Source organism: Mustela nivalis, assembly GCF_964662115.1.
Source record: "Mustela nivalis genome assembly, chromosome: 6".
Classification (NCBI taxonomy): domain Eukaryota; kingdom Metazoa; phylum Chordata; class Mammalia; order Carnivora; family Mustelidae; genus Mustela; species Mustela nivalis.
Genome location: NC_139025.1, coordinates 152,376,480 through 152,401,618, shown reverse-complemented (window position 1 = coordinate 152,401,618; position 25,139 = coordinate 152,376,480). Strand labels below are relative to the sequence as shown.

The following is a 25,139-nucleotide window of genomic DNA, read 5'->3' as shown; positions in this document are numbered from 1 at the left end:
CCATGAAGCAAAACAACTGCATGGCCAACCCACAGGATCATAAGAAAGTAACTCATTGTTGGTGTTTAAGCACTGAAGTTTGGGATGGTTTGCGGTGCAGCAGCGGACGGCTGACAGCAGAAAGCAGAGCTGGAGGAAGAGCAGAGGGAACATAAGGCTCCCACCCGGGACGCCTCCCGAGGGAGACAGGGAGCAGGTCCACGTTCAGAGTAAATAGACACGGAGTGGAGGCGGCTCTGAACAGCGCTCAGGGAGGGGCGGCGCCGCGGGCCACTCTGTCAGGCCGTTCTTCTGTCTCTGGGCGAGAATACGGAGTAGCCAGAGGCAGGGGTGGTAATCAGGAGCCCTGCTCTGTGGAGAAGCTGGGCCGTCTGCCTTGAGAAGGTCTGAGGTAGGCTGCAGGGCCAAAGAATGAAGCAGAACCCTCTGGGACAACTGTGGGAGTCCCTAGCCTGACTGACTGCTTATGCCTCATCCTGGTACCCAGAAAGATTTCTGTGTCTGGAACTCCACGGCCAGAGAACCCTCAGACGGCTCCGTCGGCCAAGGGAGAGGCCGGAAAGGGGCCGACAGATCTGCAGAGGCTCACAGAAGCTACCCAGGCTCATTCACACAGCCCTTCTGTCACGTCTGCAAACAGAAAAGCGAGGTTGCTAAATGTAGTAGGAAAATCCATAGCATGGAAGAGGAGGGTCAAGTTAAACCAACAGAAAAATTTACCTTGAGGGCGCCTGGGTGGCTCACTCAGTTAAGCGTCTGCCTTTGGCTCAGGTCATGATCTCAGGATCCTGGGATCGAGCCCCACATCAGGCTCCCTGCTCAGCTGGGAGCCTGCTTCTTCCTCTCTCTCTCTGCCACTCCCCTTGCTTGTGTGCCCCCCACCAACCTCTCTCTCTCAAATAAATAAATAAAATCTTAAAAAAAAGCAGAAGAAGAAAAAGAAAAACTGACTTTGGAGGAAACAGAACAATTTAGGAAGGAAGAGAGGACTTCATAAAAGTTGCAATTAATACCCTTAGAGAAACTTGAGATGTGTTGGCTGAGGAAGGGGAAGGAATGGCCATCAGAAGGGAACAGAGAACAAGAGAAAGTTCTTGGAAATGAAAAATGGGATTGCAATAGGAAAAATTCAGTTAAGGGCTGAATAGTAATTTTGATGCTGCACAAGACCAAGCAGTTAATCTGGAATCATGGAATCTTAAAGAATGTAGAGCAAGAGGAAGAAAGAGGAAGACAGTATAAGAGCATGGAGAGGAACCCAAGAGATCTATCATCAGTCTCATTAGGAAAGAATAGAGAAAGTAGGGAGAGAAAATTACCAGAGAAGGAACAACAGTATTTTCTTAAGGTCAAGGAATCCATGAGTACTCAAGATTGAGAAGGCCCACTAAACAAAATTAAAGAAAAGAGACTAAACTCTCCCTGCTAAGTTTACCAACCTCCCTTACCCTGATCCACTCATTCCCTTCTCCCAGAGCACTTTCCACTTGCTAGCATGCTATACTTTCTTATCCATTGTGCATATAATCTTATATATGCACATTCTTATGTACTTTCTTATCCATTGTGCATATAATCTATGACCCACCTTTCCCTGCTAAATTGTGAGCTCCAGGAGGACAGGAATTTGTTTCCGATTTGTCCCTTGTTCAGTGAACCCTGGCACCTGCCCTCTAGTAGGCGTGAGTAAATATTTGTGTTGAATTGAATTAAAATCTAGATAGACATGCCGGATATAAACAGATCCTAGAATCTTTGGGATTTCCTACAATAGGACGAGAAACAGAACTGTCATCTAACATTAATAACAGCGGAGCCTGGAAAATAAGCAAGTTGCTCTCTTCTACATCCTGAGAAACACTGTCCCAGTCCATGGCTAGAGCAGACACATCTGCGAACCTAAATTAGGCATTGGGAAGTGAGGTGTGATTGATCACCAGAGGAACCCAGTGGGAAAATCAGCCATTTCCCCCAGAACAAACCACCAGTAGAAGTTCACATCTCAAACAGTGGAATAGAATGGTATAGTTTCACAAGGGAGAGTTTTCCCCCTACTCTGAGCTCAAACCACGACACATAAGTTTCATTTTTAACTCTTAAATGATGGGAAATGTTTGGGGGGGTTCACCCTTTTATCACAGATATGTATCTCCTTAAAGGTCCCAGCTATCTTCAGCAATGTCAGTTTCAACCTTCTGCAACCAGCGAACTCGAAGCCAGGTGTCCCAGCCTAGGATAGACATGAAAACCAAGTTTCCAAGTATTTGAAAGGACACCCTCCCTAAGCTGCACATGCCTTATCACTCACAGACTCCAGGCCCCCAAGCCTGGTTTCCTCTTAGCCTCTGGGGGTTTCCCTTATGTTTGTGCGGGTCTTCCCATGTGCTTAAGTGATTCTGTTATATGAATTATATGTGACTATTTTCAGGTGTTTTTTTAAAAAATATTTTATTTACTTATTTAACAGAGAGATCACAAATAGGCAGAGAGGCAGGCAGAGAGAGAGGGAAGCAGGCTCCCTGCTGAGCAGAGAGGCCAATTCGGGGCTTGATCCCAGGACCCCAAGATCATGATCTGAGCCAAAGGCAGAGGTTTAACCCACTGAGCCACCCAGGTGCCCCTCAGGTGTTTTTTTAGTGGGAGAGTTTGCAGACGATTCGGTCCAGATAGCTCAGAAATTTAACTTGGAAGAAAACTTGAAAAAATGAAACTATCAGGTAACGGGTGCCCCCCCCACCACCACCACAAGGGCATTTTCAGAAATGTGAGTTCTCAAAAAATCAAACTCCCTTGATCTTTTTCTCAGAAAACTCCTGGAGGATGTGTTCCACTGATATAGGGACGTGTCCAACGCTGATTCAGAAACAGAAGCTCCAGCCCATGAATAGGGCCAAGGGGTCCCCAGGATGAGGGGCAGCAGCTGTGTAGCCTGGAGAACACGCAGCCTGCTTAGGGCACAAAGAAGGCAACTCCAGGAGAGCATCTCTAGAAAATGATGGAGTCGTTAGATGACTGAGTGTTTTGTGTGAAGGTTCTTAGAGAGGAGAAACAACAGAGTTTGAGGCTGAAGTAGTGAGAGGAAGTCGAAACTAAGCACACCGTCATCATTTCCCGCATAGCAGAAAGTCAATAAATAACACTAAGACCTGAGAAAAATCACAACATAGCAGCGTCAACGTGTTGCTTGGAAATATGCAAGCAAAAGCAAGCATTGGGGGAGGTTGCCTTTGGAAGCGGAAATCAGGGGTGGAAAGGTCGGATAAGTGTGACTCCTGCCTTCATATCCAGCCTTGTCAATGTACTTTCATTCAATACACATATAGCTTTGATAAAAATAAATCAGTAAATAGAATGGGTATGATAGCATAAGACAGTGTTCATTTCATTGTTGATTTTTGCAGCAAGACAGTTTTGATCCAAAGATAGGCATCTTTGCGTAAGTGCTCAAGAGATGACTCAGTTTTCCAAAGGCAGCTCTTAACCCTTTTATGCTTGGATCACCATCTCCGGGACACCCATCCTGTCTTCATCTTTGCCACTTTGTTCTTCGTTTATTAATTGGTTTTATGATCAAATTCTCTTTTGTGAATAAGATGCCTTTCTCCGGCATCGCTTTCATCAACTTTGTGAAACTCCCCAACCCAACAATCCCGGAGACGCGGGCTGACTGCTGGGATAAAAAGCCATTCTTTCAATGGGCGGGGATAGACGTTGAGGCTAATCCAGTGGGGACCAGTTTCGCACTGGACCAGTTCATTAGTGAACTTGCTGCAGGGCTGATGGCTTTTGTTACTTTACATAAACTCAAACTGTGGGGTCTTGATTAACGAATAGTCCATAAGAATTCTGCTTGTGGGAAAACGGACTGTCCTGACAGCCACGTTCACGGCTCAGTCATTGGTTCACCACCTGCTTGACGTCCAGCATGGAAGAAACTGGCCTAACGGTGGGCAGCAGAGAGAAGGAAGAAGGAAAGACAGGTGAGGACTACACAGACTGTGCATTTCACCACGGTTCCAAGCGCTAGTGTGCAAGAGGAACGCCTGTGCAAATGACACCCGCCCCCCACCCCGGGCAGGGAAGCTAGTGACGATTTTAAGCTGTAGGGGGATAGGTTCTGTTTGGCTCTCTGAGGAGCCTACCCTGGGAGATGTGCAGAGATTGAGGTGGCTGAAACGGGGCAGAAGGAGGAGAGGGGCAGTAATGGACCCAAGAAACAAAGGAGTTTGCAATCAGGGCAGAGAGGGTGACGGCAGGAAGGCCAAGCTAATTAGGACTCGAAATCAGAGTGTGTGGCTCCTTGGATCGGAGGGGCAGGGACCAGAGGAGGAATTAGGAATGGCAGCTGGCTGGGGAGAAGCAAAGGAACAGCCACTCTGTAACTGTTGGAGATGGGAATTTCTACTAAACTCGGAGGCTTGGAGGTAGTGAAACCTGTTGGGTTCTCCTCTAAGGCTCCAAGACGGTCCTCCTCGCTGGGGCTTGGTGCTGCCCAAATAAAACCAAGTTTTAGAAACGAGGAGAGAAAGAACTGGGACCACCTTGCAGGGCTGTTTGGAGTACTTCGAGTTACAAGTAACAAGATAACTCACGCTGGGCTTAAGCCATGAAGACAGTTGAAAATCCGACATGACAAGAATCCTGGAGAAAGCAGCTTCCCGGTCTGCTGCAGCGGCTTGAGGACGTCCCTGAGAACCCAGGGCCACTTTCCGCCTTCCTAACCCCCATCCTCAGCACGGTGGCTTCTCCCCCTTAAACTGGTCAACACACAGCTCTTTCCTCTCTTGGCTTCTATTTTTTTATGTTTTTAGATTTATTTATGTTATTTTTATTTTTATTTTTTTGTAAAGGTTTTATTTATTTATTGGAGAGAAAAGCGCAAGCAGGAGCAGAGGGAGAAGTAGACTCCCTGCTGAACAGGGATTTCTGCCCCCCCCCACTCCCCTGCCGAGTGTGGGGCTCAATCCCAGGACCCTGAGGTCATGACCTGAGCCCACCTAACCGACTGAGCCACCCAGGTACCCCTAGATTTATGTTTTCATTTTTAAGTCATCTCTACACCCCACCTCACAACCCCGAAATCAAGAGTCCTAGGCTCCATGGACTGAGCCAGCCCGGCGCCCCTCTTGCCTTTTGTTTTTGACTGGCCTGCGAAATGCTTCCCAAGAGCCTGCTCCCGGACTCCTTCCATGCCCCTGGCTGCTTGTGTGCTCTTTGCAGACCAGGCGCTAACAGGGCAGTGGCGAGCCTCCAACCAATTAACAGCTTTTCTCGGTGGCCCAGTCCCTTCCTTGTAGGTGTTGTCGCCCAAATGCAATCTGGTCTTACAGCCTAGAAAGATGAGATAAGAGGTAGGTAGTGATCTTAAGTCATATTTCCTGCCTTCAAGACCCTGGAGTCTTGAAGGGGGACAAAAAGACAAAAAGAAATGACCCAAGTCAGCTTCCTCCTAAACAGCTCCTGATAACGTTTACAGGGGAAGGAAAACAAAAAGGCCTTATCTATACGAGGCACTTGCCAGGATACAACTAGTCTATTTAAGTTCCTTATGGAAAATATGCCGGGAAGGGACGACCTGGTGGGGCCTAACCTACGGGAAAGCGCGAGCATCAGCTGGGTCATTACCGGAGGGTAAAGCGAAGCTGTTTCCTGCCCCGTCTACGCACGCAGTGCCCCACGTGCAGCTCTCATCAGCGCTCACGTTCACTCTGGACCAGGGCGTGCCAGCGCGTGATGAGGAAGGATGTGGAGCTACCCTGGGCGGCCCACACTTCTTCGTGTCTCCAGTCTCAAAGTCTCCTGGAGCTTTGGAATGACTAGAAAAGGCCAATCCTGGACAAGATCTCTGACTTCTTGTGAGTTTGATGGAAGAATCCCGACTTCTGTGTTATCTCAGGTAGGTGAGCTGCAGTGCTGTTATCCTTGCTTGAGAGATGGAAAAGGGGCCCCTTAGTGAGCTGAAAACTTTGCCACACTCACCTTGCCAGCAATGAGCAGGCCAGGAAAGGCTTGAGGCTTTGCAGCCAGAGCTCCCGCTGACACCAGGACAGGGGGTTGAGCCCATGGCTTCCCTCAGCCCTGAACACAGTTTTACCACATACAGAACACAATTCTGCTGCTTTCGGACATCAACTGATCTATTGAGGCCACAGGCTAAAATCAAACAGCCAGATGTTCTTTTCACTTGATTATCAGGATTTCAGCTGGATTTTTTTTTTTTTTTTTTTTTAAGCCAGGTAGCAGCAATTAACTTTAGAAGGTGTTGGAGGAAGTTCCAGGGAAGGAGATGTCATTGACTCGGTCTGATGTGCTTGTGGGACTCCTGTAGCTGCATTTCTAGTGGACATTCAGATATCTCAAACCAGGGTTATGCTAAGAAGAATGATCAGGGGTAAAGACAGAGACAGAGGAATCACCTGCATTGGCTGAAATCATGGGAACAGATGAGGTTGTGCAGAGAGTGAGTTTGGAGGAGGGAAAAGGAAAGAGAAATCAGGTACCAGTGCTTATGGCTGGGGACAGACAAGGAGCTCATCCTGCAAGAGACTGAGAAGGAAAGATTAGAGAGGTATGAAAAAAAAATCACCCAACTGCAGCATAAAACCCAGGCAGAGGGGCTGGTCCCGTACCACAGCCAGCAAGATCGAATGACATGTGGATTTGGCAGTTAGAAGATGACCAGTCAGTCAACAGCCTTGAGGTGCCCAGCGTAGTGGGGCCAAAGCCAGACTCTTGCTGGCTTGGGCAATGGCAAGAGATAAGGTGTGCCGTGAAGATTCTGTGATAGGAAGGAGAAAGAAAGAGGCCACTTCGAGGCTGACATAGGGTTGAGGACATCTTTTCTGTTAGGGGACATATGTAAATATTTGTGGGTACCAGCCAAAAGTGTCAGCAGGAAGAGAGAGCTGAAGTCTCCAGAAAGAAAGGAGATGGTCAGCAAGAGAGCGAGGGGATGACCTCAGAGCGAAGGCAGACAAACCAGCCTCGGCAAGAAGGTTCCCTTCAGAGGCGGATGGGGAAGTAAGACGACGACCGACTTAGAACTGGGTTAATCTTGTGTCTGTTGCTGGGAAATGAGTCGAGATGGGCAAAGTTAAATGAAATGTGTTCACATAATCAGGCTGGTCTATATTTACTTTCCTGTAACCGGAGAGCGGCATGTCCTAGGGATGTGGACTCTGAAACCCAGCCCGCTGTTCTGAATCGCATTTCTGGCCATGACATGCTTTTTCGTGGAAGGTCATATTTAGTTCCCCGCAGCCGTCTCAGCAACCACTCAGCCTCCGTGGCTGCTTTCAAAGGCTCAGAACATATGGGGCAGATCATTCCGGCTCCTGAATGTCCTTGGAGCCCTAATACTATTTTTATGAACTTGACAACAGCTTTGGTCATGGGGGTATACACCGGACTCACTTCAGTTGTTTATCTTATTGTTGATTGCATCAGAGTAGTATGTGAGACAGCTGATAAGGCAAGTACAACTGGGCAGTTAAAATAGATTAAAAAGGGGGAAAAGCCACAACGGTGACAAAAATTTAAAAACTACCTCGCGTTCCATGGTAATTACAGGAATGTCAATATCATTTGAAAAATGAGGCTCTGTCTGTTAAGTAATCAAAAGCAAAGTCAAATGATCCAATCTATGTGGGGTTGACTTTAGGAAAAGAGCAATACGGAAAGTGCCAGGGCACATTGAAATTGGTTCAGCTCATTGAATAATTGCTAATGTTTACTGAGCATTTACTCCAAGAGTTCAGCAGCTTGTCCAAGGTCAGGAAGCAAGGAGGTGACCCCGCCACACCTGAAGCCCGGAAGCTGGATTTCAGAGCCTTGTTCGGAGCCAGTACTCGATTCCTGCAGCAGCCGCGACATTCTCAAAGCTTAGCGACCCTTTGCGCTGAAAACACTCAACAGAACCCAAAGCTGAAATACTCAACAATGAAAGACTAAAACCTTTACACCTAAAATCAGGAGCAAGACACGGGTGCCTACTTTCACCACTGCCAGTCACTGTACAGGAAGTCCCAGGCAGAGCAATTATGCAAGAAAAGAAATAAAGGCTTCCAAATTGGAAAGGAGGAAGGGGAGAAAAAAGGATAAAAGGAAAGGAGGAAGTAAAATTGTTTTTTAAAGATCTATTTAAAAATTTTTTTAAAGATTTTATTTATTTAACAGAAGGATGGAGAGCACAAGTAGGCAGAGAGGCAGGCAGAGGGAGACGGAGAAGCAGACCTCCTGACAAGCTGGGAGCCCGATGTGGGGCTCGATCCCAAGACCCTGGGATCATGACCTGAGCCGAAGGCAGACACTTAACTGACTGAACCACCCAGGCGCCCCAGAAGATCTACTTATTTATTTTAGAGAGAGACACAGAAAGAGACAGACAGTATGTGCAAGCAGAGGGATGGCGCGCAGAGGAGAGGAACAGAGAATCCCAAGCAGAGTCCGTGGTGGGCACAGAGCCCCGCGCGGGGCTCGACCTCCCAACCCTGAGATCATCACCTGAGTCGAAACCAAGAGTCAGATGCTTAACTGACTGCTCCACCCAGGTGCCCCAGTAAAATTGTTTCTGTTAACAGATAGCATCCTATATAGACTATCCCAAAGAGGACAGCCACAGTAAACCTAATAGAGCTACTTACTGGATTCTGCAAAATCGTCATATACAAGATTGACATGCAGAAATCAGTTGTATTTCTATATACTAGTGATGAACAATCTGAAAATAAAATTAAAAAAAAAATCAATTCCAGGGGCTCTTGGGTGGCTCAGTGGGTTAAGCCTCTGCCTTCGGCTCAGGTCATGATCCCAGGGTCCTGGGATCGAGCCCCACATTGGGCTCTCTGCTCAGCTGGGAGCCTGCTTCCCACCCCCCGCCTGCCTCTCTGCCTGCTTATGATATCTGTCTGTCAGATAAATAAATAGATAAAATCCTTAAAAAAAATTCCAGTTATAATAGCATCAGTAGCATCAGAAAGAATAAAAAATACACAGCAATCAATTCAGCCAAGTTGGTGTTACGACCTGTGCACTGAACACCACAAAACATTGCTGAAAAAAATATATTTCTAAATACATGGAAAAGACATTCTGGGCTTATGGATTACAAGACTTATTAACACTGTTAAGATGGCAATACTGGGGGCACTCAGTTGGTTAAACGTCTGCCTTTGACTCAGGTCATGATCCCAGGACCCTGGGATCAAGTCCTGCATCAGGCTCCGTGCTCAGCAGGAAGTCTGCTTCTCCCTCTCTCTCTGTCCCTTCTCCCTGTTTGTGCTCTCTCCCTCTCTCTCACTCTTGCTCTCTCTCAAATAAATAAAATCTTTTTAAAAAATGGCAATACCGCCCATTGTAATCTATAGATTCAATAAAAGCTCTACAAAAATCCCAATGCTGTTTTTTGCAGAAATTGACAGCGTGATTGTAAAATCAAAAAAGAATTGCAAGGGGCCCTGAATAGCCCAAATAACCTTGAAAAGGAAAAACAAAACTGGAGAACTCACGTTTCCCAATTTCAAAGGTAGAGGAATCATGGGGCAAATGTGTGGCTCTGTGGGTTAAGCCACCACCTTCGGCTCAGGTCATGATCTTGGGGTCCTGGGATCAAGTCACGCATCAAGGCTCCCTGCTCAGTGGGTAGTCTGCTTCTCCGGCTCCTTTTGCCCCTCCCCCACCCCCTGCTTGTGTTCTCTCTCTTTCCCAAATAAATAAATAAAATCATATTTTAAAAAGGGAATCAAGACAATTTGGTACTGGAATAAGAACAGATATGTAGACCATGGGAATAGTATTGAAAGACCAAAAATAAGTCCAAAAATCTCCAGTCAATTGATTTTCAATAAAAATGGCAAGAGCATTCAATGGAGAAAAGAAATTTCTTTAACAAATGGTGCTGGGACAACTGGATATCCTCCTGCAAAGGAATGGAGTTAAACCTCCACTGCACACAGTATACAAAAAGTAACTCAAAGTGGATCATAGACCTAGAGGTGAAAGGTAGAACTAAGAACTCTGAGAAGAAAACATCGGGGTAAATCTTCATGAGTTTGAGTTTGGCAAGAAATTCTTAGAAATGACATCAAAACCACAGGTGACAAGAGAGAAACCAAACCAATTGACTCAATCAGAATTAAAACTTTTGTTCATCAAAAGGCACTACCAAGAAAGTAAGACGATAACCTACAAAATTGGGGAAAATATTTGTAAATCATATATCTGATAAAGGTCTGGTATCTGGAATATAGAAAACCCTTACAACTCTACAACAAAAAAAACAACCCATCTCGACAACAAAAAGGCAACCCAGTTTAAAAATGAGCAGAGAATTTGAAGAGACAAATGGCCAGTAAACACATGAAAAGAGCTCATCACTAATCATTAGGGAAATGCAAACCAAAACCACAAAGAAGATGCCACTTGATACCCACTAGGATGACTACGATCAAAAAAATGGGAAGCCACAAATGTGGAGGTCGTGGAGAAATTGGAACCAGCCTACACTGCTGGTGGGAATATAAGACGATGCAGCTGCTCTGGAAAACAGTTTGTCACTTCCCCCAAAAATGAAATGTAGAGGGGTGCCTGGGTAGCTGAGTCGGTTAAGCAACCAACTCTTGGTTTGGGCTTGGGTCAAGATCCCAGGGTCCCATGAAATGGAGCCCCATGTTGAGCTCTGCCCCAGGCATGAACCTGCTCCAGAGCCCCTCTCTCTCCCTCCCTCTGCCCCTCCTCTCCGCTCATGCCTACACTCACTCTCTATCTCTCTCTAAACAAACAAACAAGTAAATGTAGAATCGTCGTGTGATCCAACAATCCTTCTCTTAGGTAGCATACTCCAAAGAACTCAAAACACACATCCCAGCAAATACGTGCACACAAATGTTCACAGCATCGCTGTTGCTAGCAGCTGAAGGGTGGAAACAACCCCAATGTCCACCCACCGATAAATGGATAAAGAAAATAGGATATATTGATTGTAAACGGGATATAAGAAGGAGTGAAGTACTGGTATGTGCTACCCTGTGTGAGCCTCAGAAACATGGTGCAAAAAATAAAACAAACAAACAAACAAAAACAAAAAAAAATTTGTGCTAAGTGAAAGAAGAGTCACAGAGCAGGTGATTTCCTCGATATGAAACATACCAGATCGGCAGATCCATAGAGACAGAACTCAAGATCCATCAGTTACTAGGGGTTCAGGGGAGGAGGAACAGGGAGTGACTGCTTAATGCACACGGGGTTTCCCTCGGGGGCAATGAAATGTCACAACTAAAAACAGAGGATCGTTGCACAGTAGAGCGATTATGCTAAACGCCACCAAACTGTGCACTTCAAAATGGTTAATTTTGTGTTCTATGAATTTAACCTCAATGTTTACAATGTATTTACTTAAGAGAGCATTGAGGAGGGGCGCCTGGGTGGCTCAGTGGGTTAAGCTGCTGCCTTCGGCTCAGGTCATGATCTCAGGGTCCTGGGATCGAGTCCCGCATGGGGCTCTCTGCTTGGCAGGGAGCCTGCTTCCTCCTCTCTCTCTCTGCCTGCCTCTCCAACTACTTGTGATTTCTCTCTGTCAAATAAATAAATAAAATCTTTAAAAAAAAAAAAAGAGCATTGAGGATGTGCACGAGCTTTCGTTTGGGGTTAATATCTATCCGTATTTGTTGTGTCAGGAATCAAAGCGGGGAAATGTAAAGTATCTTTAGGCATTTGGGGTTTTTTTGTTTTGTTTTGTTTTGTTTTGTTTAAGAGTTTTTGTTTATTTATCATTTGACAGAGACACAGCGAGAGAGGGAACACAAGCAGGGGGAGTGGGAGAGGGAGGAGGAGGCTTCCCTCTGAGCAGAGAGCCTGATGTGGGGCTCGATCCCAGGGCCCTGAGATCATGACCTGAGCTGAAGGCAGAGGCCCAACGACTGAGCCACCCAGGCGCCCCTAGGCATTCGTTTTAAAATAAGAACAAAAATGGATACCTAGAGGGATAAATATGTAAAATTTTAAAATAAGAACAAAATGCTTTTATGGAAAATAACTTTATTTTCCACAACAGAGATTAGGGAGAAGAGTGGGATTGCCTGACACCTTTAAAAATCTCTCGAATGCCTGGCATAATAGAAGACAGCGGCATTCTCTCTTCTGCTTTCAACCTGTTAAAATACCCCACTGTCAGGCAACTTTGGAAGAAGCTCAGCCTGCGCTCCTGAGACAGTGAGTGTGAAGAAGGTACATTATGTCTCTGTGTTACTGTGAAAGTAGTTTTGACCTCACAGGACCCCTGGAGCCCCCAAGAACTCCAGGGGCCCTGATCGTATTTTAAAACCTGCTGCTGAATGCCATACAGGAAGGGACAACTTCATGGGCGTAGGACCAGTGCAGTCACACAGGACCCTATGCTAAGTAGGTTTTATGCTCTGCTGTCCCCATCTTTAAATTCTGGGGAGATTTTATCTTTGAATTTATGTTTTGTAGGTGAAGTCCGCTGGGCTGATGGGGCATGCACCAAGGCTTAGAACTTTGGCTCATCTACTGTTGCCCCCTCCTGCTGCCTCCAGGGACCAACTCAAGTCACCTGTTCCTCGCTGGTGCCTTGGGCCTTACCTGGCCTCCCCTCCCAGCTCTTGCCCAGCAACATGGTCACCCTCATCCATGGTGGGGGCCTTGGCTCAGAATGGGAAGGACCCAAGTTTGGCGCATACACCCCGTGCGGATTCCGAGGAAGGCCTGGCCGCACCTGATGTCCCCCAGGAGCGGAAATGCCATGGTGCATTCAGCAGACAGTCCACAGGGCAAATCCCTCACCCACCCCCAGACCTAGTACCTTCCAAGTCCTGGCACGAAGATGGCAGTGCCCTTGGGTGTCCCTCCCAATGGCTTGGGGCAGCAGGTCCATGGGAGGGGAACATCTCTGACATCACTCAGGTGGCTGGCTGGGGGTAGGGCGCTGGTAGCTGGTGTGGTCCTGACACGCTGCTTGGGGACGGCCCTTGGGGGCACCTGTGAGGTGGCTACTCAGCCTGCCAGTATCCCTGTGCCCAGGGATGGGCACATTAAATTAAATCGCAAACAGAAAACACCAGGACAAACGGGGAGGGGAGAAGAGAGAGGGACAGTGGAAAACACAAAGTTTCCAGTTTGAGTACCTTAGAGGTACTTATTTACTGCTTTTTGGACCAGGGCCTGCATTTCCATTTTTTAGGGGGCTGCAAAGTATGTAGTAGGTCCTGCATCTAGTCTCGGAGGAAATAATTAAGAAGACACCTGAGTGTTCTTGCCCTCTGTCCTAACGAGGCTACAAAAGGAAATTATCCTCAGCAAATGAATTCGAAGGGGGAAAAAACCTACAAATAAAGGCACGTTAGCTGTATTCCTTATTATAATGAAAATGCAATCTAAGTGACCAATAACAGAAGAATCACTGAGAACAATTAGTTTTCCCTTTACCGTCTAAAATCTGCTCCTCTCCTGCGTTGCTTTCTCTCATCTCTGTCCACTGAAGAGAACTAGAAATAGTAACCAACCCAGAATAAGTGAGCTTCCTTAGAGGCCAGATTCTGGTTTCTAAATATATTTCTCACTAAAAGGAACAAAGGTTCCTTAGAGAAAAGGTTGATTCCAGGTCTGGGGCAGCAGATACTCCAAAGCAAGGAAGCTCTCCAAGACTACTGTCCTCGTGTCCCGTGATTCAGAAATGCAGAGCTTTGAGCAGTGACTGGCTGACAATGAAAATGCCTAGACACCAGAGCTGAAAACAAGCCCAGAGGCATAGGTGGGATGGTGACCAGGGAACATGTTGGCTGTCTGCATGCCTTCTGTCTTGGAAATTTGTTGGCAAGGTCTGTCATTCTTCAAAGATTTATTTATTTATTTGGGGGGGGCAGAGGGAGAGAGAGTCTTAAGCAGGCCCCGCACTGAGTGTGGAACCCAACGTGGGGCTCAGCCTCATGACCCTGAGATCATGACCGGAGCTGAAACCAAGAGTTGGACACTGCACCGACTGAGCCACCCCAAGACTGCCATTCCTCTTCTAGATCAAAACCTGGCACGTGTTTGTTGTTTGGGTGGGTTAGGTAGATGGTCGGACGATGAATAAATTGACAAAGTAAGAGAAACAAATTGTTTAACTCATGAAGAAAGGGATGGCGGTGGGCAGTTGCAGTGCCAGGAGATTTCTTCTCAAATTCTGTTCAAATACCTAGAAAAAGTCCTAAAACGAACTATTTTCAGCAGCAGTGAAAGTTTACGAGTTGAAGAATGTCAAAGAAGAATGAACACCAGAGGAGAAGAGAGCTGCAAATCCAGTCACACTAGGGTCGGAAGCGCTGCCGAAATACAGCTCCTTTGTTTATTTTTAAGTGATCTGGTCTTTCCAGGACCCACTGATCAGATGACAAGGAGACAAATGTATTCTAGTCTATTCCAGCACAGTTAGTCCAAGCAGGGATTGTGACTGATCTACGTCAGGCTGCCTCGGAGGCAGAACCACTCAGTCCATCACCCACTCACCTCTCCAGCTTATCTCCAGTAGCATTTGGGTTCTGGGAAGGGGTCCTGTGGGACCTCAAGATATTGCCACCTCATGCTGCCCTTGAGCCCGTGTTGGGCTGGTGACCACTGAAGTGTAGCTGGCCTGGGCCCTGGCTTCTGGTGTCCACAGCTGACCCCTGCAGTTGCTGTCACCCATAGTCCAGTCTTGTTTCTCTTGGTTGGAGCCTGAGGGTTGCTCTCCAGCTGGCCCTACCTCACCTTGGCTCTCACTGGCCTATGGGCTCCACTGAATCACTACCACATTGTCCATCTGGCCCCTGACCAGGAGGTCCAGGCAGTGGGGTCACCTTACCCTCATCCCTTTAGATCCATGGCGGGCCACTGGTTCTCAAGCCTGCATTCCAGGGGTCTAAAAGAAGCTCAGGAGTGAACACTGCATCTTCTCCCTAGCCACCCTAATTTTAAACCATTCTCCTCCATAAAGAGGCCAAACATTCACCCTTCCCTGCTCTGGGAAGATAAGCATCCTATTTTAAAGAGAGAAGGCTACGAGAGAACACTGTGTAAGAGGGAAATAAAACACAACCATTTCTTGTGTGCAGAACATCGTTACCAATACTCAGGCAAAACCGATCTAAGGAAAATGACAGTAAAAGGAAGAGCCTAAGGAAAATTTCTTGACTAAACCATCTTGAAGAAATGCAAGCATTTGCAGAACAGATCTCCAACATTTTTTGGAAAACTCTAATGGAATCTAGTCTTCACTGAAACTGGCACACGTCCTAAATGTATAGTTCAGTGAATGTTCAAAATGGGTTCTACACCCCTTCAGTAACACCCAGATCTGGAAACAGAACATAAGCAACACCAGAAGCCCCCCTCATGCCATTTCCATTGTTTAGCTTCTCACACCAAAGATTAATTTCTTGGTTCTGCTCTTTACATATGCAGGATCATACATCATATACTCCTTGGGGTCTGGCTCTTTTTAATTCAATAGTATGTTTGTGAAATTCATTTATTCTGTTACATGTATCAATTCATTTTCTGTAGATTTTCATTGTGTGAGTATGCCACAATTTATATTTCTGTTCTACTGAAGATGAACACTAGCATCTAGTTTTTATTACAAATAGCACTCCTATGGGGCACCTGGGTGGCTCAGTTGGTTGGTTAACCGCCTGCCTTTGGCTCAGGTCATGAGGGTTCTGGGGTCAAGTCCCACATCAGGCTCCTCACTCAGTGGGGAGTCGGCTTTTGGCGAACATGTGTACATAAGTCTGTTGGAATTATCCCTAGGAGTTGAATCTCTAGGTCATAGATGATAGGTGTGTTCACCTTTGTGAAATAATGTCAAATTGTTTTCCAGAACCACAAAATTGATTTATATCCCCTCAATCTCCCCTGGGCATTCTAATTGTTCTACGTTCTTGCCTACACTTATTGTTACCAGCCACTTAATTTTTTGCCATCGTGGTCCTGGTGCAGTGGTATCTTACTATAGTTTTAGCTTACATTTCCCTGATGATGTCGATGTCAAAAAGCTTTTCCTGTGCTTCTGCCCTTTTGCATTACCTCCTTAATGAAGGCCCTATCCAAATCTCTTGCCCATTTTTTATTCAGTTAGCTTCCTTTCTTTTATCCCGTCACACACATGGGATGATAGTTCTTTGTCAGATGTACGTATTCAGACATATTTTCCTAACTTATGACTTGCCTTTTTTATTCTCTTCATTGGCATCTTTTGCTTATTCATTTTTCTTTGGTGAGCGAAATGCTCTTTATTTCCTTTTTGTGACATTTCTGTCTGTTCCAGTATGTTCTTCTGGTTTGTTTTGGGTTTTTTGTTTGTTTGTTTGTTTGTTTGTTTTGTTTTGTTTTGGAGGGAGTCTTTCACATTTAGATCTGTAATAGATTTGGGGGGGATCATGTGAAGTCCACCATTTGTAAAAGAGAGAAAAGAGGACATATATCTAAGAACAATAGGCCAGGGTTTAAAAAAAAGTTGTTATGAAAGGTTCATAATAGATACATGAAATTATCACTAGAACAACTATGGCAGTGTCTACATAAACCGTCCTCAGTGTTCCCCGACTTAGATTTCTATTTGGTTAACAAGTCAAGCTTCCCTATACACTCCTCTTTATTGAACAACCCTCTGTGCACGAGTCAGCTAAAAACCTAACATTTGGTTCTATTCTCCTGGCCCAGGACAATGCAAGCTCTAATGGGGTCAGAGGACGGGGGTGAAGTTTTGACATAAGATGATGGGTTCATGGAGTCTGTGAGAACTTTGTAGGATCTGGGGTTCCTGAGAACATGGTGGGAAAGCAATAAAGATAAACCGTGCTTTGGTTTGGGGCCAGCCAACGTGGCAGATGTTGGAGTGAAGAAACAAGGGCTGTTTGAAGTTACAAACAACAGCTTTCCCACATTCTTCTCCCAGAAAGCTGGATCCAAGGAATGTTCCTGCCTGAGGGAACCTTGGAGATAGGAGAGGTCCACAGGTAAAGGGAGTGTAGACATGATCTCCTGTTCTCAGACAGGAGCCAAATACCTCAGGGCTAGAAATCTCTTTGTTGTGGGTAGACTTGTCCCCTCTCCCAGGCGAGGCACAGACTAAAACTGTGTGTCGGTCAATCGATTCTCATTCAGGTCCAGAAGAATGACTCGTAGGCAAAGTCCAAAGAAAATGTTCTTTCTACCTGGAGGCAAGGCCTGTCTGAGGAACATCCCTGGCTTCTCTCTCCTCTCACTGAAGAATAGTCTGACACCGAGGGACGGGGGTCAGACGTAAAGAAGAGAGAGACAACCCACAGAGAGCCCAGGTAGCTCACCGCCACTTGGAGCCCAAGACAGAGGGGACGGTCCAGGCGGCAGGGGAAGGGGAGACTCGGGGACGTGTCCTGCTGGAGTCTGAGGAGACATGAAAGCAGACAGGACAGAGGAGAAGGATGAAAGCTGGACAGCCCTGATCTGTGCAAGTGGGGAGAGCGGACAGTGGGGACTCTGACAGAGGAGGTCGGCGAAGTGAGGGGCTAGGGTGTGGAAAGATGGTGGAAAGGCAGGCTGCTTCGGACTAGGGATGACCCTCTGCCCGTCAGCTCTTTAGTTCTGGGGGCCGTGCTTCCAGAAAAGACTTCTCAGGCAAGCCCCCCAGGAAACCTTCAGCAACCAGTAACCCTTATAACCCGAAGGGCAACCTCCCCTGAGATTTTTAGGGCCAAGGCCAACCACACCTTCCTGAACTGTGTTGCTGATGCCCAGCTGGAAACCAGTGAAGTGTGGGAAGAACATGACTGCGTCAGCTCAGAGATCTGAGAACTAAGTCTCTGCTCTGGGTTCCAGTTCCGGTGAAGTTTGCTCAAGATTGGGGCTGGTTTGAGATTTACAAGAAGGGCAACCTTGGGTCCATCTGACTCTTACCCTCCCCTTCTTCCCTGGAGCTCAAACTCGGGTCACAGGCATGTTTGGAGCCTTATGAGCTGGGGGTATGATTTCACATGCTTATCGGCCTCTGCGGGACACGTGAGTCTTTTTCTGCCTTTAGCTTCTTGACCTTAGCTTCTATTTATACCTACAATGCTCATCCTTTCAAATCGAGGGTAATCCAATAGCAGCTACATTTTCATGCTCTTCTGGAATATAAAAATCCTAAGGACATAATAATTGCCTTTTATACTTTTTAAATGTCTTCTCTTTCTTTGGCATTAAATTAATTTCCAAAATAGATCTCTTCCTCCTTCTCTCTCCTGCCTGCCTTTCTAGAGTTTTACTAAATGCTTTTTTTGCCAATAGGTCTTTTTCTTATAAGTCCTCACATTTGTTCTAATTATAAACTAGCACACATGGTGACATATATTACTTTCCTAGGCTGAATTCCAGAAAGCAATGACAAGCAAAGAAAGAAAGAAGGGCTCCTTAAGTAAGCTGAATTTAGTCTCGGGCATGGCAAATTGCCTTTGCTAGGGCATTTTTTTTTTTAAAAATCCAAAAAAGAAGTTTTATTTCTAGCTGAGTAAGTCCCAGTGGGTTTCCCCCTCCTACTAAATTATTAGCTTCTCTGGGGCAAGTCATATGTTCTAGTCATCTTGGCAATCTCGTGTCTAGTGCCTTGAACCTAGGAGTTTGCTCTGAGTGTGGATCTGAGTTAAGTTGTGTTTAGTCAAATGAGAGGTGATTCTTAATAGCAGGTCAGAGAACATCAAAGAAATAAACCATCTTATGGCGTGGGCATGCTACTGTCCTTGCCAAAGATTACCGGTTACCTAACTCAAAAATCATATGTAGTCAAATCTCACAATATATGTATTTTTTAAAGATTCTATTTATTTATTTAGTTGACAGAGAGAGAGCAAAAGAGGGAACACAAGCAGGGGAAGTTGGAGAGGGAGAAGCAGACTTCCCACCCCGTACCCCTCCCCGGGACCCAAAACAGGGAGCTCAACATGGGGCTTGATCCCAGGACTCTGGGATCATGACCTGAGCCAAAGGCAGACGCTTAACAACTGAGCCACCCAGGCACCCCAAATCTCAGAATATTTTTACTTAAAAAAAAAAAAAAGACCCTTTCTTATCCTCAAATTAAAAAGTAGGGAGAGGAATCACAATTCCATCACACTGAAAAAGACCACATTCATAACAGTGGTTGTAAACCTCTGGTCTTTGGTATATATAATCCAGACATTTAAACAAGATGGTGTACTCTGAGCCCCTAGGGCAAGATGGGAGGCTGCACACCTTGTTCTGTAGCCTGCTTTCCCTCAGCATTGTGGGTCGAGAACATTCTCTCATAATCCGTGCACACCCTTCAGTAGGCATTTATTGCCCCATTACACGATCGATTGTTCAATAATTTACTTAAGCAATCATCTGCCTAGGTTGTTTTCTTTTTATAATTTTTTATTTTTTTTTTACTAACATATAATGTATTTTTAGCTGCAGGGGATTGTTTTCATTTTTAAAAGTATCGTGTTTTTATATCCTTGTTGTTTTTAAATTCTGTACCCAGGGGCGCCTGGGTGGCTCAGTGGGTTAAAGCCTCTGCTTTCAGCTCAGGTCATGATCCCAGGGTCCTGGGATCAAGCCCCACATTGGGCTCTCTGCTCAGCAGGGATCCTGATTCCCCCTCTCTCTCTCTGCCTGCCTGTCTGCCTACTTGTGATCTGTCTGTCAAATAAATAAATAAAATCTTTTTTAAAAAAAGAAAGGTATGTAGATTTAAACTGTGACACACATTTCTGAATCACAGTTTGTTTGTTTTAAGATTTTATTTAGTTATTTGAGAGAGAAGCATGAGTAGGGGGAGAGGCAGAGGGAGAAGCAGGCTCTGCACTGAGCAGGTAGTCTGATATACGGCTCAGTTCCAGAATCCTGAGATCATGACCTGAGCTAAACTCAGACACTTAACCAACTGAGCCACCGAGACACCCCTTCTGAATCACTCTTACAATAAGTTATACTTCTATGCATTCTATGTTCATGTCCTTTGTTAAAGAAATGAGATGAGTGGTATTTGTCTTATTGATTTGTAAGGGCTCTTTATATGTGAAGGATACTTCCCTTTTCATAAAATTATACAAAAAATTTTCCTGGTTTATTTTTTTTTAACTTCTAAGAATATTATGCTTTATTTGTAGATGAACAGAACTTTAACATTTGTATGTAGTTAAATCCACCAGTATTTGTATTTTATGGATATAGTCTTTGGTATTCTGTTTAGAAAAGCATTCCCCACCTCAAGACCAGATCATTTAACTTGCACTTCATTTTGGTTCTCTTATGTCTTAATGTTATTCTTTTTCTTCTTTATTTATGTCATCTTTTATATATGGATTTATTCTTTCAGGTATATATTTTGGTGTATAAAATGACATATAATCTAACTCCAGTTTAAAAAATACACATACAACTGCACCTGTTTCTGGACTTCTTAGTCTGCTGTATTTGTCTGTTTATTTCTGTATCAGTAATGTATAATAGATAATATTTATTGATCACTTACCCTCTTGCCAGGCTGTCTGTTTTCCATATATTAATTTGATTAACTGTCCCATCAAGTCTTTGCAGAGGCAGTTTATTATGAAACGAATGAAGCTAAGCTTCAGGGCCCTTCAGTTGCACAAACCTCCTCCCAGACCCTGGAGGGGGCTCTAGCAAGTTATAACACAGTGTTATATTTGGCAAAATTTGCAGAGTAAGATATTGCAATGACAGTTGGTTAAGAAACCACTGTTTCTGACAAATCTTCCTTCACAGTACCCCGATATTGCTGGGGGGGGGGGGCGGCATTCGAATGGCCTCTGGCATTAAGGAGAAGCTGAGTCCAGAATACATTCAGGTAGGTTTAGTGGGATTTCCTTGTATGGTTACCAGTCAACTTTGCTCGATGCCCCTTACAGAAATAGCTTCCACAAATACTCCTCCTGCCTGTTAGGCCAACTTACCCAACATCATGGCACAGAAGTACAGAGCTGGAACACTTTCTCTTTTCATTTTTAAAGATTTTATTTTTAAGTACTCTCTACACCCAACGTGGTGCTATTCCAATATAAAAGGGTCCCTCTGGGACCCAGCTCTAGCAGTATACAGTTAGTGGAGGAAAATAAGGTTAAAAATATATGGCAACAGAAACTAGCGTGCAGAATATTTTCTAGTCCACCAAAGTGTAAAATATGGTTATGAACACCTGGTCTAAAAAGAAGTCCTGGGCTCCTGGGTGGCTCAGTTGGTTAAGCCTCTGCCTTCGGCTCAGGTCATGATTCCACGGTCCTGGGATTGAGCCCTGCATTGGGCTCCCTGCTTGGCAGAGAGCCTGCTTCTCTCTCTCTGCCTCTCTGCCTACTTGTGATGTCTCACTATCTCTCTGTCAAATAAATAAATAAAATCTTAAAAAAAAAAAAAGGAGTCCTCTCGTCAGGAATAGTCTTGATAATTAATTTATTATACTTAAAGATAATCATACTCTTTTGAAACAGGAATCACGCAAAATAACATATATTGGAATGCCTGGGTTTGTGGGGCACAACTCTCTTGCTGTCCTGTTTAAGGATTGGCTACAGCTTGTACAGAAAAGAAACATCACGGAGGGTTAAGAGGGTTTCCCAGATTTCACGATAGTCCTGAAAATGTGTTTATTTTCATCAACAAGTTCTAAAACTCAAGAAACTTTGCTAAATAGCCAATAATAGATTTTTTTTTTATCCTGCTGGAGGAAAAATACAAATGATTTTTCATTTTTTTCCTCTAGAAAATGACACACCAAAATCATTTTCATGTGAAGCGACGATCAAAGGGTATGAAGCCAAAACGGCAGGGCGGAAAGAGTATTATAGAAATGTTTCAGGCAGTTATCTGATAAAAAAAGATAATGTTATTTTTCTGGGTTTGTGCTATTTGTGATATTTTTTGGCTTTCTAAAAATGTGTGCTTTGTGGGTGCCTGAATGGCTCAGTTGATTAAGCGTCTGCCTTCAGCTCGGGTCATGATCCCAGAGTCCTGGGATCGAGCCCCGCATCAGGCTCCCAGCTCCATGGGGAGTCTGCTTCTCCCTCTGATCTTCTCCCCTCTCATGCTCTCTCTCACTGTCTCTCTCTCAAATAAATAAATAAAATATTTTTTAAAAAGTGTGCTTTGTTATGATTATCTCCTCAATTATAAGTTCTTCTAATTTTTCTGGTAATTTCAAACAAAAATTTGAGAGGCTGGGTGCAATGAAGACCCATACTCCAAATTTCTATTTGATTTTGCATTAATTTCTTGTATAAGATTCAGACTCATAAAGCCTGTGTCTATGATATTATGATAGAGCTTTTATTATGATGTAATAATAAATTTACAGACAAGGAAACTGGGGCAGAGAGAGGACAAGGTCATCAGTTGAATAATACATTGTCACGTAGGAGTATTGTCACACACTATAATGCCCTATTAAATTCTGCCTTATTTCAGTGTTTAGCTTATTTTAAAGATCTTATTTATTGGACAGAGAGAGAATACAAGCAAGGGGAGGAGTAGGAGGAGAGGGAGAAGCAGACTCGTCGCTGAGCAGGGAGCCTGACCTGGAACTTAATCCCAGCACCCTGGGATCATTACCTGAGCCAAAGGCAGACGCTTAACTGACTGAGCCACTCAGGCGCCCCTGTAGCTCATTTTACTTTTTTTTTTAAAGATTTTTATTTATTTAATTATTTTTCAGACAGAGATCACAAGAGGCAGAGAGGCAGGCAGAGAGAGAGGAGGAAGCAGGCTCCCTGCTGAGCAGAGAGCCCGATGAGGGGCTCAATCCCAGGACCTGGGACCATGACCTGAGCCAAAAGCAGAGGCTTTAACCCACTGAGCCACCCAGGCGCCCCTATTTTTTTAATCTTTCTTTTCCACCGGACCATATAACTTGGACTGCTTCCGTATCAGTACATATACTGCCTCATTTATTTTCCCTTATGGCTGTATCGTGCTCCAATATACTGTAATTTAGCCAGGTCTTTCTCTCTTTTTTTTGAAAGATTTATTTATCAATTTGAGAGAGAGAGAATGAGCAGGGGGTCAAGCAGAGGGAGAGGGAGAAGCAGACGCCCCACTGAGCAGGGAGCCTCATGCGGGGCTGGCTCTCACGACCTCGAGATCACGACCTGAGCTGAAATGAAGAGTTAGACATGCAACCCACTGAGCCACCCAAAAAGATGGAAATTACCATCTTCTCATTACAGATAAAACTGTCATGATATCCATGTACTTATGTCATTTCACCAAGATGGGAATATATTTAAATCAGATCAATACCCAAGAGGGAAACTATTATGTCAAAGAATATATGGCGATGTCTTTTTGATACTAGGCTTGAGATGTCTGTAGTGGAGGTAATAATTACTAGTGCCATTTCTTTATATTGAGCTACCTCTGAATTATTTGAATAAATTGCACTTAGTTGTGGTTAATTATGCCTCCACTAGTGCCAAATGTGATTTGCTGTTACCATATTTGAGATTCCCATAGACTATCCATCTATGTGTTTGGTTGATGTCTGTCTGTCTATCTGTAGCTTCCTTCCTGTGAGCTGTCTCAGGGTTAAGTATCAGAGCCAAGGTCATAATGTGAATTTGGAACCCATCCTCTAAGCTTTCGATAATTTATTTAGCATCTGTTATTTGAACATTTGAAGACACTTTGCTCCCAACTGCATGTCCTGGGAAGATTTCCATAAGGTATTAAGTTAAAAAAAAAAATCAAGCTTCAGAAACAATATGAAACTGTTCTTATTTTTTTAATTGTATTTATGGGTTTATGTGCTTGGATAGGCAGGTAGACAGAGAATGCTCTTAATTAAGTATACAAGAAATAGTCTAAAAGTGTATATACCAAACAGATAATGACCAATAGTGACCCTTGCTGAGCGGCTACACAAGAAAGAAAGGCACGAATTGTCAGTCTCCACCTGTACCTTGATCTCTATATATGCTTTTATAAGTTGTTTGCATTTTACTTTTCTCGGGAGGTACAACTTACATGTAGTAGAAGACACAAGTCCCAAGTAGAAAGCTAACATTAGTTTGCATATGTGAATACTTAGAGCCTACTGTCTTTGCTAAAGACGATTTAACAAGGTCTTCAGTCCCACGTGGCTCTCTCACAATGTGGCTGACCCCTCCTCCATCAAAAGTCGAATCCAAGTCCCTTCCTTTTGAACCTGGTCAGAACTTTGTGACCACCTCTATGGGGAGGTGAAATTCTATGTGGCTGTCAAGCCTAGCACATAGAAGGAGATAGAACCTCTTCCTGATGCGCTCTCTGTCTCTCTCTCTATCTCTCTCTCAGACCACCATGTGCCCTTGGAGCCACCATGCTGTGAGGAAGCCCCAGGCACACGGAGAGGCTCACGCGGAGAGAAGCCAGGGTTCTGGGTCCTTCTGGGTCCTCTACTCCAGCTGAGCTCCCAGACAACAGCCCGCATCAACTTGCAGCCACAGGCATGAGCCCTGGAAAGGGATCTTCTAGACCCCAGTCAAGCCACCCCAGATGATTCTGGGTGAAGCAGACATGAGTATTCCCTGCTAGGCCCTGCCCACGTTGCAGATTCATGAGAAAAACAAGTAACTCTTTCAAACTATTGGGTTTGGGCCTGGTTTCTTACACAGTAATATATACCCTGAATAACACCCATGGAACTACCACCAGTTCTAGATAAAGTTTCTGTTAACCCAGAAGTTTCCCTCATCTACCCTCCTAGTCAACCATCCAGTGGAAGGTAATCACTATTCCGACTCCTAGCACCACGTCTTAGTTTTGCCAGTCGTGAAGTTTCATATAAATGGAATCGTGATGTATTTTCATCGGCTCTTTAGCTCAATAAGTAATGAAATTAATCCACATTGTTTCAGGATTAAGGTTTGTTCTTTTTCATTCATCGTATGACTATACCACCATTTATGTACTCTACTATTGAGAATCACTGGCCATTTATGATGAGCAAAGCTGCTAGGCACACTTCCGTATTTTCTTTGGATTTACATATGTCTTAGTTTTTGTTGGGAATATACCTAGGAGTTCAACAGCCAGAGCTTTTGTGGTGTGGTAGTTTTGAAACATGTCCATAAATTCTCTGATACCCCTTGGAATCTGGATGGGCCAGATTACAGATTAGCATATGTAACTAATGG

At 44.7% G+C, this 25,139-nt stretch overlaps 1 long non-coding RNA gene across 1 annotated transcript; it reads left to right on the top strand.

Moving 5' to 3' along the window:
* Nucleotides 1-5,685: 5,685 nt before the first annotated feature.
* LOC309866042 lies at nucleotides 5,686-24,589 on the top strand. The gene is made up of 2 exons (XR_014312388.1): nucleotides 5,686-5,896; nucleotides 24,298-24,589. It is a non-coding gene; the product is annotated as an uncharacterized lncRNA (long non-coding RNA).
* The last annotated feature ends 550 nt before the right edge of the window (nucleotides 24,590-25,139 follow it).